Below are 18,785 nucleotides of genomic sequence, written 5' to 3'. Positions count from 1 at the left end.
TCTCTCTCTCTCTCTCTCTCTCTCTCTCTCTCTTTTTAAAAATTAGGGTTTTGGTTCTTTCACTCTCTTTAGCTCAGGAACTCTCCGCTAGTGCTCTCTAGTTCTCTCTCCCTTCTCCTGGCATGTAGGTCGTCGATCTTCAACAGATTCTTGCGGTTGGATTTTTGTGGTTTTGAAGGTTTTAGGCATTTTATTCAAGAATAGGTGAGGATATTATATTATGTAATTTTTTTTTGAATTATGGGCTGATTGAATTGCAATTTATGTTTACATAAATGATATATATATATATATATATATATATATATATGACTTTCTGAACGAATCAGTTATATGGAAATGGTTGTTTGGAATTTTATACGTTTTGGGGAAAACTAATGTAAATGATTTGAAATCTCCTATTTTCAATAAAATATGTAGTTTGAGTTAAATAAGACCCTAGAGATGCTCAAATCCTATTTTTTGCAACTTGTATGTTCCCCGTTAGTTTATATATTTATGGTTATCAAATGAAAATTGTGTGGTATGAGAACAATTTTTAAATGGTATGTTTGAGCAGAATGTTTTCTCTGATACTATGCAGTATGATATGACGGCTACATGCCATGTTTTGATATAACAGCCGGGGGCCGAGTTTTGATATAACGGTCGGGGGCTAAGTTTTGATATAATGATCAGGGGCTAGGTTTTACTTGAAGGTTGGGGGCCAGGTATTATTGAATGTTAGGTTTTATACAAAATGAGTTATAATACTGTTTTCATTGTGTAAATTGCCATATATGATTCAAGAACCCTGTGGATATGCAATATGTGATATTGTGAGCATAGTACCATAGTTATATGTTGGGAGTGAGTGCAATCACACAGGCATGGAAGTGTGATATGGGATAATCGATTGGAGACCTAGACCATAGTATTACTCCGAGGTTAGTGTCGGGGGGGCCCATCTGATGTAGTTTCGGGTGACCACAGGTAGGCACAATCGTACTTACAATATTTTTTCTGACTTAACTATGGTCAGAAGGCTATAGGAGAAAGCATGTCGTATGAGTATGTGATAGCGTGACAACGCTAATTTAGCAGTCTAGGTTGTGTCTCTTATGCATATAGGGGCTGAATGACCTTAGGGCACACTGGATTTTTGGAACTATCTCAAAACGACCTTCAAAAAGACCCTAGTGAGACTCTAGGTCCCAACACTTACACACATATTAATATGAACTTAAATTAAATATTTCTAAGGAAATTAAGAGAGCTCAGGCGACCAAACCCCATGAGTTCAAAACTCCTCGGGCTCCCAAACTGTTGAGAAGTCAACAGTTGACTTAGGCTCTTGGGCAACTGAACATATTTGTGCATACCTTCCCTCGGGCGCCCGAACCCTTTAAAGGGAAATTTTCACCAACCCGTTCGACCAAACCTTCACGTTCAAATCAGACCCCAGGCATTCGAACACACGAGTTTGGGCAGCCAAACCTATGACCGGACACCCAAATTTACGAAGAAATGTTGTTGACTTTAATTTGGGCCACCAAACTATAACTTAGGTGACCAAACCTATTTAAAGACCTTTTATGACTGTGTCTGTTCAGGCGGCCGAACCAAGGTTCAACTACTCGAACCTAACCGGGTTACAAAGTTTTTAACTAAGGTAAATACAGGTTATCTTGGGTTAATTATGTTTAAACATTTTTTAACTTTTATAATAATACCCAGTAGGTCTCAAACAATTATATTTTTGACCTAGCCTATAAATATAGGTTCATTTGTGAGGATTAGGGTGAGATTAGCCAAAAACAATTAGCAAAAAATCCTCTCTATTTGAAAATCCCACTTTGCTCAAATGCCCTCAAATACTCATTCCTTTGATAAATCTTGGTATTGTAAGAGCTTAGTGAGTGTGCTTGTGATTGCACTATTACTAATACTCCCAGTGTGCTTGTGTTATTAAGATCATGTTTTTGGGGAGTTTAGCTTAGGTTTATCCCACAAATTTTCATACTATAAATCTTGTGTTGGGATAACCTAGTAAGCTTAGGATATTTGCATTGTTATTGCAAGAGTCAAATAGCTTTGTTTTTGGTTGTGCAAAGATATTTTCAAACAAGCAAAATATTTTCAAACTAGTAGTGTGCCTATTTCATTGAATAAAATCTCCTTGAACTAGTTTGAATATCTGATTGATATGTTTGGAATATTGATAAGCTATTGATTTGTGCTTTGATTAAATTTCAAAGTATTTCTTGTTTGGAACACTCTTAAACATTATTGTGATCATATCTTGTTGAGTGTTATTTGCACGTATATACACATTATTGAGCTTACATCTACCTACATTGTTGATGTGTATGTGATTGATTAAGTGTACTGCACGTATTGGGGTACATATCTACTTTACAAGAAAGCATAATCATTGTACCAGTTTATTGTGAAAAATACTGTTGTATTTCCAGGCTTGGCCTGAGGGGGTTTTATCTAGCCCGGAAGGATCAGGTTGGGGTCAGCCTTGTGAATTTGACCTAGGGCCTTCTCCGCCCCGCAAGGAGAGTTTGTAAAGGTTGAGGTCAGCCCTGTGCTAATTGACTTGGTTGCAATCGGTGCCGCTCCACCCGTTAAGTGAGCCATTAGTGGAATCCTCAGGCTTACAAGCTAGAGGCGAGGACGTAGGCACAGTTGGCCGAACCCCGATAATATATCGTGTGTCTGTTTATATTTCTACACTTTATAATTACTGTACGTGTATGTTATGGTGTGAATGATGCGTATTATTTAATTTCCACATCATATTTATCTGCACATTTGGAAACTGCATAGATAGACCCTAGGTTGTGTAAATACTGCTTCTGAATAGATTAACCTAGGAATAAGTTTTAAATACCAATTCAGCCCCCTTCTTGGGAATACACCAAACCTAACAGGCAGGTTGCAATATATATATATATATATATATGTATGTATGTGGTATCAGAGAGTATTTATAATTATAGCAGGTTAATATTTTTTAGGTCATTACAGGTGGTATCAGAGTGACTTATATGTTTTACTAGCATTTCGGGCCCACGTGGTGGGTCAGGATGCTATAGGTGGTATCAGAGCCCAGGTTACTAGGTTCTGTAGACTAGGTCAGATGATCTTACCAGAGTATAGGTTCAAGTAGGAAGAGGATAGGAATTGGTAGAATATGAATTTTGAGTTTTTCTTCGTAAGCTTGGAGGCAGAAATTCCTTGATGAACTTCTATGTTTTTTTGGATGAGTTGATGGGTTTAGAAAACCACGACAATCCGTCAAAGGTTTTGTTTCCAAGCGGAGGGGTAGGAACTTGAAATTAGAACGAAAATTTGAAATTGGTAGAGTATGTGGTAAATCAGGGAAGAAGATTTAGGCCAGTATTTGGAATTTATATATAGTGAGCATTTTAGCGTTATAATTTCACCAAACATGTTAGGATATTAGAATTCTAAATTCATTTTGGTTTTATCTTCAGGATAGATCCCAAGGATAGTAAAATTATCGTTATAGGGAGTAGTAGTGAGGGGTTGCCCATGAGGGTGGCAACAACTCTACAGTGGTGCTTTGGGATTTCACGTAGCAGTTTATGGCCTAAATTATGCAGAGTTCTCGGGGGTAGGATCATCCCACTGTTGAGCTGGGAGATTCTATCTAGAAGTTCACTTGCCTGAAGCCTCCTACCTTCGCAAGAAGTACCAACCCGATCCTTGCAGAGAATTGGATTCAGGAAAATGAAAAGATCTTGGTTAAACTGTGATGCATAGATGAGCAGAAGGTGCTCTATGCCATGTTTAAGCTTACTGGAGAGGCCGGGAGATGATGGGAAGCAGTAAAGCTGCTAAAGGAGTAGAGACTGGTACTGGAGGCAATGACATAGAGCCACTTCAGAGAGGTTTTCTTTGAACGGTATTTTCAAGCCTCTGTCAGCAAAGGAAAGGCCGAAAAGTTTCTGAACCTGACTCAGGGATAGCTAACTGTTCAGCAGTAGTACGTCGCCTGATTTGTGGAGTTGTCACGTTTTGCTCCCTATATGGTTCCTGATGAGTCCATGAAGGTTTGGAAGTTCGATAGGGGTCTGAGGCAGGAGATTATAAAGTAGGTGGCTGTGTTACAGGTGCAGAAGTTGACTACATTGGTGGATAAGGCCACTGTGGCAGAGGTGAGCCTATAGGCGGATGTGGAGGTTCATAACCCAAAGAAAAGGCCAATACCTTCTAGTTATCATATGGGTGCGAGGTAGGGTCCTTGGAGAAGGTATGGTAGCAGCAGAGGCCAACGACAAGATATAGGTGGTAGAGCATTTCAGGGTACCTCAGCATACCCTGTTTGCCCTAGGTGTAGCAAGAGGCATTTAGGGGAGTGTAGGGGCAGACCGAGTGATTTTTTACAATGTGGTAAGCCTAGAAATATGATGCAAGATTTCCATGCGACGTTGAATTTCCCACCTCCACAGTAGCAGTATCGAGGAAGTAACCAGGCATCGCATGGAAACTATCAAAAGGGTATAACCCAAGCGTGGGTGTATTCCTTTACTCCTAGCGATGTTGAGAATGCAGGAGATGTGGTGATAAGTAACATTTACATGCTTTCAATTAAAATCATTGTATTGTTTGATTTAGGTGCGATGCATTCTTTCATTTCTCGAGGATTTATCAAATTGCACGGGGTAGAAACACAATCGTTAGTTGCCTAGTTAGAGGTGGTCACACCGACAAGGTCAGTGGTAGTGTGTAGTAAAGTGATCCAAGATTGCCCAGTGGAGATTTAGGGGAGAATGATGCCTGCTAGTCTAATTATCTTTGACATGCTCGGTTTTGATATCATTCTGGGGATGGATTGGTTAGTAGCCAGTTATGCGAGTATTGACTACCATTGGAAGGAAGCAGTGTTCCGATCTCCTGGGGAGCAGGAGTTTATATTTGTCGAGTCGTGTGTGTGCTCTGCATCACAGATCCTTTCAGCCATTCAGGCAAGGTGACTACTTCTGGAGGGATGCCAAGGGTACCTAACATTTGTAAAAGAAGCACCGAGGGAGGAGCTTAAACTAGAGGATATTCCCGTGGTAAGGGAATTATTAGATGTTTTTCTAGAGGACTTACTAGGATTACCTCCTGATCGCGAGGTGGAATTTGCCATTGAGTTGCTTCCAGGGACAGTGTCTATTTCTAAGGCTCCATACAGAATGGCTCCAGTTGAACTAAAGGAATTAAAAGAGCAACTGTAGCAGCTTCTTAACAAGGGGTTTATCAAACCAAATGTATCACCCGAGGGAGTACCAGTGTTGTTTGTAAAGAAGAAGGATGGGTCAATGAGGATGCGCATCGACTATAGAGAGATTAACAAAGTGATAATAAAAAATAAGTACTCGTTACCTCGAATTGATCATCTTCTTGACCAGTTATAGGGCACATAGGTCTTTTCCAAGATTGATCTATGATCTGGGTATCATTAGGTGAGGGTTAAAACAGAGGATGTACTAAAGACAGCCTTCCATACTAGGTATGACCACTATGAATTTGTGGTTATGCCTTTCAGATTGACCAATGCTCCTACGACATTCATAGACCTGATGAACAGGGTGTTTCTCGAGTACTTAGATCAATTTGTGGTTGTTTTTTTTTTTTTTTTATGACATCCTAGTTTCTTCAAGGAGTCTTGAGGAGCATGCAATTCATTTGAGGTTGGTACTTTAGGTACTTAGGGGGAAAAAGTTGTTTGCAAAGTTTAAGAAATGCGAATTCTGGTTAGAGCAAGTGGCATTTTTGGGACATGTAGTGTCTAGAGAAGGTGTTTCTATGGACCCGATCAAGATAGAAGTGGTAGTTGATTGGGAAAGAGCGAAGAATGTGCAAGAGGTTAGAAGTTTCTTGGGTTTGACAGGATATTACCAATGGTTCGTAGTGGGTTTTTTCTAAACTATCAAGTCCACTGACACAACTCACGAGGAAGAACATGAAGTTTGAATGGATTGGTGAGTGTGAGTCGAGTTTTCAGGGACTAAAGCAGTGACTAGTTACTGCCCTAGTGTTGACCATTCCATCAGGAGAGAGTGGATTTGTGATCTACAGTGACGCATCTAAGAAGGCACTTGGGCGTGTCTTAATGTAATAAGGAAAGATTAACATATATGCTTCTTGCCAACTCAAGGAGTATAAGAAGATCTATCCGACGCATGACATGGAATTGATAGCAGTAGTCTATGCATTAAAAATATGGAGGCACTATGTGTACGGTGAAAGGTACGAGATCTTTACTGATTACAAGATTCTTAAGTAATTTTTCACTTAGAAGGAGTTAAACATGAGGTAGAGGATATGGCTTAAGTTGATAAATGACTACAACAGTACCATCAATTACCAACTAGGAAAAACTAATGTGGTAGCTAATGCTTTGAGTCAGAAGTTAGTGAATGCATCAGTCTCAGTAGTTAGAGTTTAGCATCGGATTAGGATGGACTTGGAAAGGTTGGGTATGGAGTTAGTTGAAGGAAATCGACAAGTATTCATTGCTAGTCTAATAGTGAAACCGACCTTACGGGAAAGGATCAAGATGGCTTAGACAAAATATGCAGAGCTGGTAGAGATTGTGAATGGAGTATAAGAGGGGTTGAAGGCAGATTTCAATGTCTTGGATGATGGGGTGTTGAGATTTCACACAAGATATGCGTACCAAATGATGCTGAGATTAAAAGAACCATTATGGAAGAGGCACATTGCTTTCTATATGCAGTGCATCCAAGGAGCACAAAGATGTACAGGGATCTATGGGAATCTTTCTAGTGGTCCAACATGAAAAGAGAGATTGCCTATTTTGTTGACCAATGCCTGATGTGTCAGTAGGTGACGGTTGAGCACTAGAGGCTAGCAGGATCGTTGCAACCACTTCTCATTCCTAAGTAGAAGTGGGAGCACATTTCCATGGACTTTGTCACGGGATTGTCATCGACACTTCATGGACAGAATGCTATCTAGGTAGTAGTTGACAAACTGATGAATACTGCCCATTTCGTTCCATTTTAAGTCAGTTATTCCATGAATAGGCTAGAAGAACTCTATGTGCAGGAGATAGTTAGATTGCATGGTGTGGCTATGTCCATCATTTCAGATAGGGACTTGCGGTTTACTTCCTGATTTTGGAAGAGTCTATAGGGTGCATTGGGATCTTAACTCACTTTCACTATTGCTTTCACTCATGGATTGATGGTCATTCAGAGAGGACCATTCAAATTCTAGAGGATATGTTGTGGGTGTGTGTTGGATTAAATATCTGCGTTTAGTTGAGTTCGCATACAATAACAATTATCGTGAAGTATCGGGATAGGTATGAGGCACTATATGGTCGAAGGTTCTGATCTCTATCTTATTGGGATGAGGTCGATGAGTGGCAAATTTTTGGGTCAGAGCTTGTTCAGTAGACCTCTGAGAAGGTCCAACTTATCAGGGAAAGAATTAAGACAGCGTAGAGTTAGTAGAAAATCTATGCGGATATAAGTGGCGAGAGCTGGAGTTCGAGATAGGTGATGCCATATTTTTTAGGATTGCTCCAATGAAAGGGGTGATGATATTTGCGGAAAAGGGGAAGCTAACCTCTAGATACATCAGACCATTCGAAATTCTGGAGAGAGTTCGTCTAGTGGTGTACAGAATAGCATTACCCCCAGCACTGTCTAGGATTCATGATGTCTTCCACATGTCCATGCTAAGGAATTGCATTCTGGATCATTCGCATGTGATCAATTACGAGTCTTTGGAGCTTAAGAACACTTTGGCTTATGAGGAGATACTAGTATAGATCCTAGACCATAAGAAGCAGGAGCTATGTACTAAGAGGATTCCGCTTGCAAAGGTACTTTGGCGTAATCATGCAGTGGAGGGAGCATCATGGGAATTAAAGATAGAAATATATAAGAACTATCCATAGTTGTTCAGAGAGGCTCAACGCTAAATAGGTAAGTAAAATGGTAGGAAAGGGTTAGTTTTGTATATATCGGGTGTTATAGTAAGTTTGCTGGGTTAATTGTCATTTTTGGTTTTAGTATATGGATGGTCTTTCGGAGAGTGTGTATGGTTTTGTAATCTCCCGAGACAGTATGTGTAACCATGGTATTCCTCCACCATAAGTGATGGTAATTAATAAATTTGGGACGGGGCTGCTATGTGGGTGGTCACCGGCTCTTCCTAGAGTCGGATCAGCAAATCAGTAATCATTCAGTGAATGTGATGAAAATCAGTTGGCAAATTTTGAGGACAAAATTTTTGTAAGGAGGGGAGATTGTAGTAACCCGAATGAAGAAAATAAAGGAATAAATAAATAAAAAGAGAAAGGAAAGGAAAAAAAGGAAATTTGGTTTGGCCAGGACCAAATCGTCACCGGTTTTGTGAGGGTTATAAAAATTGTCTATGGTTTTCCTATAGGTAAACAACTGAGAGCAAGTTTAAGGCCAAACCGTGGCCGAATTGGTCAAGCTCAGAAAAACTGGCGACAGTTTTCCTACGGGCCTGTTTACTTAAGGGCTAAATTATTTGTAATGAATCGAAGAATAATGTTTTTTAAATAATAAATAGAAAGGGAGATGGGAATAGAAACAGAAGAAGGCAGTAGACTTCGTCGATGAACACGCATTTTGGATATAATAACCTTAGAAATTTTCCAAGCACTCGTCGACGAACACAGGGGTTTTGTCGACGAGGGTTCTTCAAGACCTCATCAACGAGAAGATACCGAGAGAGGATTTTTGGAAAGTCTAAAATTCATCGATGAGGGTGCAAATTCATTGACGAACTTTCTACAAGACTCGTCGACGAGGTGACGTGGCTCGTCGATGAATCCCGCAGTATTAACAGTGCAAAACTTCGGATTAATTCAGAAATCTAGCACTGCTTTCTCTCCTCTCTCTCTTCTACAGACCCTCTTCTATCTTTCTTTGATTTCGGCCCCATCAGTCACCAGATCGACGATCTGAGGCCACCACAATGCTTCTGGTGGAGTTCTCTTCAAGTCAGCTGGGGCGGATTGTCGGTGGGATCGAGTCGAACTTCTTCCCAGAATCAGCGTAAGACCTTTTAGTCATTTTTTGGCCTTCCGAAAGTTGCAGGAAATGATGTAGGCAATGAAATATTGATATTCTATTCTATCAAATGTTGTTTTCAGGATGTTGAGTGGAGAGCCCTACGGGTGTAGGACCCGCTACAATAAGGGGTTTTTAGCAGTAAACGGGTAAGGGAAATACGCTATGCTAGGGAGCTTTAAAATGATTTCCAGAATGAAATGTATATTTTTACTAGGATATTATTCATAGCAAGACTTTATACAGTTTATTAATTATGAATATTATGTATTAAATTACTGTGTGGCTAGAGAATATAAATACAGTACAGAAGCATGTTTTACAGTATTTTCAGGGTATGTTTTACTGAATATACAGCCAGTGGTTATGTTTTATAGTAATTACAGAATATTATAATTATATAGTTTTTACTACCATGATTATATAGTTTCTAGTACCATGACTAACAGATTATAGTTTAGTTCAGAAATACAGTTGACATAGTTGTAGTTTATTTCAGTGTCATGGTTATTACAGTTATTTCAGTAGTTATAGTTTATTTCAGTGTCATGGTTATTATAGTTATTTCACAATCATGGTAATTCAGATAGTTGTATATAGAAATATATTATATAGTATCAGACCTTGTTGGACCATTACTGTTTACAGAGCATGGTATTGTAGCTATAAATATTTCAGTTCATAGTGTAACCAACTATTCAGATAATACGTGATAGTAGGTCGATTGTGTCCACACGTGGACAAGCTCCCCATCAGATATGGGTTGAGGAGTAGTCGATCTGACTGAGGGAGTATAGTGATTTACCCTAGTCGGCCAGCCAGGGTAGATCCCGCCTACGGGTTGCACAACCCTGTCATGAGGGGTTAAATCATGACACACAGTTATCCACAAGGAAGTTTTCAATTATTATTATGTATATACAAATTTATAGAGACAAAACGTATACTTATTTATATTAGAAGTATTTTGAGTAGACACCCAAAATATAGATATGTTAAGCAACATGGAAATCGGGGTGGTTTCTATTATTTGTACTGTATTTACAGGTTCAGTTATACATGATTATATAACAACAGATTTTCATAGTGTTGTAACTCATTTGCCACACACTAGCAATATCATATTTCTTCTTAGTGAGCTTTGGCTCATCCCAGTGTTGAATTATTTTTCAGGTGAGCCAGTTGAGCGAGCGGAGCAGGCTCTCAGATAGATGAGCTATTAGTGTGCCCATTTTGAGGGTGAGTTTCAAGGTTCAATTTTGTTAGCCCAGGTATTAGTAAGAGTAGTTTTTGAAAGTACAGTGAAGTATGTAATATTTGTGGAATATTTAGACACTCTAGTATTGTATATAGTTATATATGGTTATGTTTATTTGATTTCCGCTTCTCGCTACATAAGTTGATGGTTGGGTTTAATTCAGTTTGGAATTAGAGCGTTGTAAATGTTATGGTATAAAAATAAAAAATAAAACCCAATTAAATAGCAGGTCGTTACTATTTGGTATCAGAGCCTAGGTTGCTAGGTTCTGTAGACTTTAAAATGCAACAGAAACAATACCATAGTATAGGAAAGGATTTGAGGTTTGTTCTGTGGTCTAGGTACAAGATTACCGTGGTGGTTTCTATTCTTTTCCTGTGGTGACGATTTCAGGAAAATCATAGTAAACTATTGTCGGGTCGTGTGTCTAGGTGACAGAACTAGATATTGAGTTAAGGTCAGGGAAGGAGGTTAATTTTGAATTGGTATAGGATAGGTCAGTGTAGGAGATGAGGTATTTAAGTGTGTTTCTTGTTTTCAGGATGGATCCAGGAAGTAGCGGTATAAATGCTGGGAGGGATGGAGCAGTACCTTCAAGTATGGGAGGTATCGATACTGATGTCGTTCTACGCAGCATCACCCAGCAGGTGATGGCTGAGATGGCCAAGAGCTCTGGGGAGCATGGCTGTTCGATTGAGCAGTTTAAGCAGATGAAGCCTCCATCCTTTGCTGGAGGAGATAACCTGATTGTAGCTGAGAATTGGGTCCAGGATATCGAAGAGATGCTGGTTGTGCTTCAATGTACGGATGAACAGAAGGTGGTATTTGTGGCGTTTAAACTGATAGGGGAGACGAAGCGCTGGTGAAGGTTAGTGCGAGTGATAGAGGAGCAGAGGTCGGTTCCAGTGCCAGTGACGTGGGACAAATTCAAGGAGCTATTCTTCGAGCGGTATTTCCCTACTATCGTTCGGAGCATGAAGGCAGCAGAGTTTATGCACCTGGTATAGGGGCAAATGACTGTATCTTAGTACGCAGCTTGATTTACGAAGTTGTCACGTTTTGCTCCACATCTAGCACCTGATGAAGAGAAAAAGGCAAGGAAGTTTGAAGAAGGACTAAGGCAAAATTTATTTGAGCAGGTGATTGGCTTCAGAGCGCATACATTTATGAAGGTTGTAGACAAAGCTGTGATCATCGAGAGTGGTATACAGAGGAGTATAGCGGCTCAAAGTCAAAGGAAGAGGTTTGCGCATCAAGGCTTTCAAATTGGCTCCAGTAGGGGTCCATGGAGAGGAGGTCATGATAAAGGAGATCAGAGGCAGATAACAGGACCTTGTGGGAATCAGGGTATGCCGAGTTACCCAATATGTCAGATGTGCGGAAGACATCATTTGGGAGAGTATCGGGTAGGCAAAGGTGTATGTTATCGCTGTGGGAGACTTGGCCACATGGTACGTGAATGCCCAGGTCATCCAGACTAGGTCCCAGCTCCCAGACCCCATCAGGGAGGACATTAGGCAGCTCAAGGAGGATATCAGGTGCCTTGTGGTGGCTAGCAGAGGAATGTGGCCCCAGCATAAGTATACGCTTTGACACCAGGTGATGCTAAGGTTGCTGCGGATGTAGTGACAGGTACATTTACTGTTTTATCATATCCATTTATTGTTCTTTTTGACTCGGGTGCTACTCATTCTTTCATTTCTGCATCTCATGTTAAATTATCTAAAAGTGAAACCTAGACATTAGATATAACGCTGTCAGTAGCTACACCATCAGGGTCAGTGATCATATGTCAGAGGGTACTTAACTATCCGATAGAAATTCAGGGGAAAGTGTTACCAGCTAATTTGTTTGTATTTGATATATGTGGGTTTGACATAATATAGGGTATGGACTGGTTGGCTACCAATCACGCTAGCATTGATTGTCATCAGAAAGAAGTAATTTTCAGACCCCTTAGTGAGCTGGAATTGAGATTCGCTGGTTCACGTGTACGTGTGCCGTCGCAGTTGGTATCCGCTATGCAAGCAAGCCAATTACTCTTGGACGGAGGTTAGGGGTTTATAGCGTTTGTGAAAGAAGTATCTAAAAATGAATTGAAGATAGATAGCACCCCAGTGGTACGAGAATTTCTAGATATTTTCCCAAAGGAGCTACCAGGGTTGCCTCCCGAACGCGAGGTGGATTTTTTCATAGATCTATCTCCAAGGACGGCACCGATTTCTAAGGTTTCTTATCGTATGGCTCCAGCTGAGTTGGGAGAATTGAAGAATTAGTTGCAAGACTTGGTAAATAGGGGTTTAGACGACCCACATAGGGAGCTCTAGTGTTGTTTGTAAAGAAGAAAGACAGGTCTTTGAGGATGTGTATTGATTATAGAGAAATTAACAAGGTTACTATTAAGAACAAGTATCCTCTACCCCGTATTGACAATTTTTTTTATCAACTTTAGGGTACACGGGTATATTCCAAGATCGACCTCAGATCAGGTTATCCTCAAGTGAGGGTAAAAGCAGAGGATGTTGCAAAGACAACTTTTAGGACCAGGTATGGGCACTATGAATTCCTCGTTATGCCGTTTAGTTTGACGAATGTCCTAGTGGTGTTTATGGATTTGATGAATAGAGTTTTTCACCAGCATCTAGATCAGCTTGTAATAGTTTTCATTGATGATATACTAGTGTACTCGAGGAGTTTTAAGGATTATGAGAAGCATTTGAGGTAGGTACTGCAGACGCTTAGGGAAGAGAAACTCTATGCCAAGTTTAGCAAGTGTGAGTTCTGGCTTGAGAAGGTTGCATTTTTAGGTCATGTGATCTCAAGGGACTGTATTTCAGTGGATCCCAACAAGATTGACGCGGTGGTGAATTGGGCCAGGCCGAGGAATGTCCAGGAAGTTTGGAGTTTCTTAGGACTGGTTGGTTATTACCGTCGTTTTATTGAGGGGTTTTTAGCTTTATTAAGACCACTCACATGGTTGACCAGGAAGAATGCCATATTTGTGTGGGATGAAGAATGCGAGTAGAGCTTCTAGGAATTAAAGCAGCGGCTTGTCACTGCACTAGTACTGACGATTCCATCGGGAGGTGATGGTTATGTTATCTATAGTGACACGTCTTTGAAAGGGCTTGGCGGTGTACTGATGTAGCATGGTAGGGTGGTGGTGGTATGTGTTCAGGCAGTTGAAAAAATATGAAAAGAACTATCCTACTCACGATCTGGAATTAGATGCTGATGTCTATGCACTGAAGATTTGGAAACATTTTTTATATGGTGAGAAATGTGAAATATTTTCTAATCACAAGAGCCTAAAGTACATCTTCACACAGAAAGAGTTGAATATGCGCTAGAGGAGATGGTTAGAACGCATCAAGGATTACGTATGCACCATCAGTTACCACCCAGGAAAAGCAAATATGGTGGCTGATGCTTTGAGCCGTAAATCAGGAGACACAGCACAGCTAGCAGCGGTAGTTCAGCATCCCATTCAGATGGACTTGGAAAGACTCGGCGTGGAGTTAGTGGAAGATGATCCTCAGGCGCTTATTTCCAATCTGGTGGAATAGCCTACACTTTATGAGAGAATTAAAACTGCACAGAGGGATGATCCAGAAATGGCAGAAGTGATAGCCAGAATACAAGATGGTCAGGGGGAACAATTCAGCATTTCTGACGATGGGGCTCTAAGATTTCGCACCAGATTGTGTGTGCCTGTAGATGACAGCATCAGGAGGACAATTTTAGAGGAGGCACACAAATCTCTATACATTGTTGATCCTGGAAGTACGAAAATGTATAGGGATCTGCGAGAATATTTCTAGTGAAGTGGTATGAAGAGAGAAATAGCAGAATTTGTGCAATAGTGTTTGACGTGCCAAAAGGTTAAAGCTGAGCACCAGAGGCCGGCAGGACAATTGCAACCACTTTTCATTCTCAAATGGAAGTAGGACCACATATCCATGGATTTTGTTACTGGGTTACCGTCGGCGTCGTATGATCAGAATGCCATCAGGGTAATTGTTGATAGGTTGATGAAGACAGCGCACTTTTTGCCTATTAAGGTTAGCTACCCTATGAATAGGTTAGTAGAGATTTACATACAAGAGATTGTTCGACCCCATGGAGTTCCAGTATCCATAGTCTCAAACCGTGATCCACATTTCACATTGCGGTTCTGGAGAAATTTGCAGGAGGCACTAGGGACTCAACTAGCATTCAGCACCGCTTTCCATCCTTAGACTGATAGTCAGATAGAGAGAACTATTCAGGTACTCGAGGACATGTTGTGAGCATGTGTTTTGGATTTCGGGGGTAGCTGGACTCAGTATATGCCATTGGTGGAATTTTCCTACAACAACAACTATTAAGCTAGCATTGGCATGGCTCCTTTTGAGGCACTTTATGGTAGAAAGTGTCGTTCCCCTTTATACTGGAGTGAGTTGAGTGAGAGGCGAGTTTGGGGACCAGAGATAGTTCAACAGGCATACGATAAAGTTCAACTCATTCGAGATTGAATCAGTGCAGCACAAAGTCGGCAAAAAAGCTACACAGATACTCGCCGTCGGGAATTGGAATTTGGAGTATGTGATCATGTATTTTTGAAAATAGCAATACTAAAGGGAATCATGAGGTTTGGGAAGAAGGCTAAGTTGAGCCCTAGGTTTATTGGCCTATTTGAGATACTCGAGAAGATTAAGTCAGTTTCCTATCGACCGGCTTTACCGCCATCTCTATTCAAAATTCACGGCATGTTTCATGTATTTATGCTAAGGAAATACATCCTAGTTCCTTCGCATATTATCAGCTATGCATAATTGGAACTCAGTGGGGATCTAGCATATCAGGAAGCTCCAGTACAGATCTTAGACATAAAAGAATAAGAATTGCGTAGCAAGAAGATACCATTAGTAAAGGTTCTATGGAGAAACCACGCGATTGAGGAAGCCTCATGGTAGCTCGAAGATAAGATGAGACAGAAATATCCCCACTTGTTCAATGAATACTGTAGTGATGTATGATTAAAGTAATAGTAATTCTATTTTGTTTGACATAATTGAATTGTAATGTAGTGTATAGGATAGGTAGTATTTTGGTTTTGGGGGAATTTTCTTTTATACTTGTAATCTCCCAAAACTACCAATGTAACCACGGTATTCCTCTGCCATAAGTGAGGGCAGGTAATAAAATAAGTAGACCATTTGCCTTTATGGGATGATAGAAGGTAATACAGATAGTAAATTTTGAGGATGAAATTTTTTAAGGAGGGGAGAATGTAACGACTCAAAGAATAATGTTATTTAAATAATAAAGAGAAAGGGAAATGGGAACAGAAATAGAAGAAGGCAGTAGACTTCGTCGACGAACGTGAAGCGTTCATCGATGGCATTGCATTTTGGATATAATAACCCTAGAAACTTTCCAAGCATTCGTCAATGAGGGTTCTTTAGGACCTTGTCGAAGAGGTCCCATCTCATCGACGAGAAGATACCGAGAAATGATTTTTGGGAAGTCTGAAATTCGTTGACGAGGGTGCAGATTCGTCGATGAAATTTCTACAGGACTCCTTGATGAGGTGACATGGATCGTCGACGAATCCCTCAGTATAAATAGTGCAAAACTTTGGATTAATTCAGAAATCCAGTGCCGCTTTCTCTCCTCTCTCTCTCCTACGACCCCTCTTCTATCTCTCTTCGATTTTGGCCCCTTCAGTTACCAAATTAATGATCTAAGGATATCACGACGCTCTTAGCAGAGTTCTCCTCAAGTCTACTGGGGCGGATCGTTGGTGGGATTGAGTCGAATTTCATCCTAGAATCAGGGTTAGGCCTTTTAGTCAATTTTTGGCCTTTTGGAAGTTGTAAGAAATGATATAGGCAAAGAAATATTGATATTCTGTTCTGGGAAAAGTTGTTTTCAGGGTGTTGAGTGGAGAGCCCTGCGGGTGTAGGACCCGCTACAGTAGGGGGTTTTTAGCAGAAAACAGGTAAGGCAAATATGCTATGCTAGGGAGTTTTAAAATAATTTCCAGAATGAAATGTATATTTTTACCAGGATATTATTCATAGCAGGACTTTATACAGTTTATTAATTTTGAATATTATGTATTAAATTACTATGTGACTTGAGAATATAAATATAGTACAGAAGTATGTCTTACAGTATTTTTAGGCTATGTTTTATTGAATATACAGCTAGTGGTTATGTTTTATAGTAATTACATAATACCATGATTATATAGTTTTCACTACCATGATTATACAGTTTCCAATACCATGACTTACAGATTACAGTTCAGTTCAGAAATACAGTTGACACAGTTATAGTTTATTTCAGTGTCATGGTTATTACAGTTATTTCCGAATCATGGTAATTCAGATAATTGTATATAGAAATATATTATATAGTATCAGACCTTGTTGGACCATTACAGTTTATAGAGCACGGTACTGTAGCTACAGATATTTCAGTTCATAGTGCAACCACCTATTCAGATAATATATGGTAGTAGGTCGATTGTGCCTAGATGTGGACAGGCCCCCCATTAGATATAGGTTGAGGAGTGGCCGATCTGAATAAGGGAGTATAGTGATTTACCCTGGTCGGCCAGCCAGGGTAGATCCCGCGTACGGGCTGCTTAACCCTGTCATGAGGGGTTAAATCATGACATATAGTTATCCACATGGAAGTTTTTCAGTTATTATTATGTATATACAGATTTATAGAGATAGATAGTATACTTATTTATATTAGAATTATTTTAAGTAGAAACCCAAAATATAGATATGCTAAGCAACATGGAAATGGGGGTGGTTTCTATTATTTGTACTGTATTTACAAGTTCAGTTATACATGATTATATAGCAACATATTTTCATAGTATTGTAACTCATTTGCCACACACTAGTAATAGCATATTTCTTCTTACTGAGCTTTGGCTCATCCCAGGGTTGAATTATTTTTCAGGTTAGCCAGTTGAGCGAGCGGAGCAGGCTCGCAGATAGAGGAGCTGTTAGTCTGCCCTTTTTAAGAGTGAGTTTTCGGGGTTCAATTTTGTTAACCCTGGTATTAGTAAGAGTAGTTTTTGAAAGTACAGTGAAGTATGTAATATTTGTGGAATATTTAGACACTCTGGTAATGTATATAATTATATATGCTTATGTTGTTGATGGTTGAGTTTAATTCAGTTTGGTATCAGAGTATTTTAAATGTTATAGTATAAATATATATATAAAAAAAACCCCCAGTTAAATAGCAGGTCGTTACATTATTCATTTTCATTCATATCTATCATTTTCTCTCTCTCTCTCTTTAAAAATTAGGGTTTTGGTTCTTTCTCTCTCTCTTTCTCTCTAGCTCGGGAACTCTCCATTAGTGCTCTCATGTTCTCTCTTCCTTCTCCTTGCATGTAGGTCGTCAATCTTTGGCAAATTCGTGCGGTTGGATTTTTGTGGTTTTGAAGGTTTTAGGCATTTTCTTCAGGAACAAATAAGGGGATTATATTATGTTAGTTGTTTTTGAATTATCGACCAATTAAATTGCAATTTATTTTTACGAAAACGATATATATGATATTCTGAATGAATTGATTATATGGAAATGGTCGTTTGGACTTTTATACGTTTTTGGGGAAAACTAACACAAATGGTTTGAAATCTCCCATTTTCAATAAAATATGTAGTTTGAGTTAAATAAAACCCTGGAGATGCTCAAATCCTGTTTTCTGCGACTTGTATGTTCCCCATAAGTTTTTTTATTTATGGTTATTAGATGAAAATTGTGTGGCATGAGAACAGTTTTTAAATGGCATATCTGAGCAGAATGTTTTTACTGATACTGTATAGTATGATATAACGACTATATACCAAGTTTTGATAAAACAGTTGGGCACCGAGTTTTGATATATCATCCAGGGGCTGAGTTTAAATATAATGGCTGGGGACCGAGTTTTGATATAACAATCGGGGGCTGAGTTTTGATATAATGGCCAGGGGCCGAGTTTTGATATAACTGTCGAGAGTCGAGTTTTGATATAACGGTAGGGGGCCGGGTTTTATTGAATGTCAGGTTTTATACGAAATGAGTTATAATGCAGTTTTTATTATGTAAATTTGCTATATATGATTCTAGAATCCTGTGGATATGTGATATGTGATATTTTGAGCATGGTACCGTAGCTATATGTTGGCAGTGAGTGTAATCACACGAGCATGGAAGTGTGATACGGGATAGTCGATTGGAGACCTGGGCCATAGTACTACCCCCGAGGTCAGTGCCGGGGGGTCCCATTCGATGCTGTTCTAGGTGAACACTGGTAGGCACAATCGTACTTGCAACCTTTTTTCTAACTCAGCTAGGGTCGGCCGACTATAGGCCGAGTCCAGCCTTTGGGCTACACAACTCGTCATGGGGGGAAGCATGTCGTATGAGTATGTGATAGCACGACGATGCTA

The 18,785-nt window shown here is 39.8% G+C and overlaps 1 long non-coding RNA gene across 1 annotated transcript in view; it reads left to right on the top strand.

The window, feature by feature from the left end:
- LOC131157928 (uncharacterized) overlaps nt 1-17,441 on the top strand; it is a 39,527-nt gene extending 22,086 nt beyond the window's left edge. Inside the window, exons 2-3 of the long non-coding RNA XR_009137352.1 lie at nt 10,251-10,316; nt 17,299-17,441. This is a non-coding gene — a long non-coding RNA (uncharacterized LOC131157928). The remainder of the gene's footprint in view (nt 1-10,250; nt 10,317-17,298) is intronic.
- The last annotated feature ends 1,344 nt before the right edge of the window (nt 17,442-18,785 follow it).

Source organism: Malania oleifera, chromosome 6, assembly GCF_029873635.1.
Source record: "Malania oleifera isolate guangnan ecotype guangnan chromosome 6, ASM2987363v1, whole genome shotgun sequence".
Taxonomy (NCBI): domain Eukaryota; kingdom Viridiplantae; phylum Streptophyta; class Magnoliopsida; order Santalales; family Ximeniaceae; genus Malania; species Malania oleifera.
The sequence above is the reverse complement of the archived record's forward strand: the minus strand, read 5'-3'. Positions and strand labels throughout refer to the sequence as shown.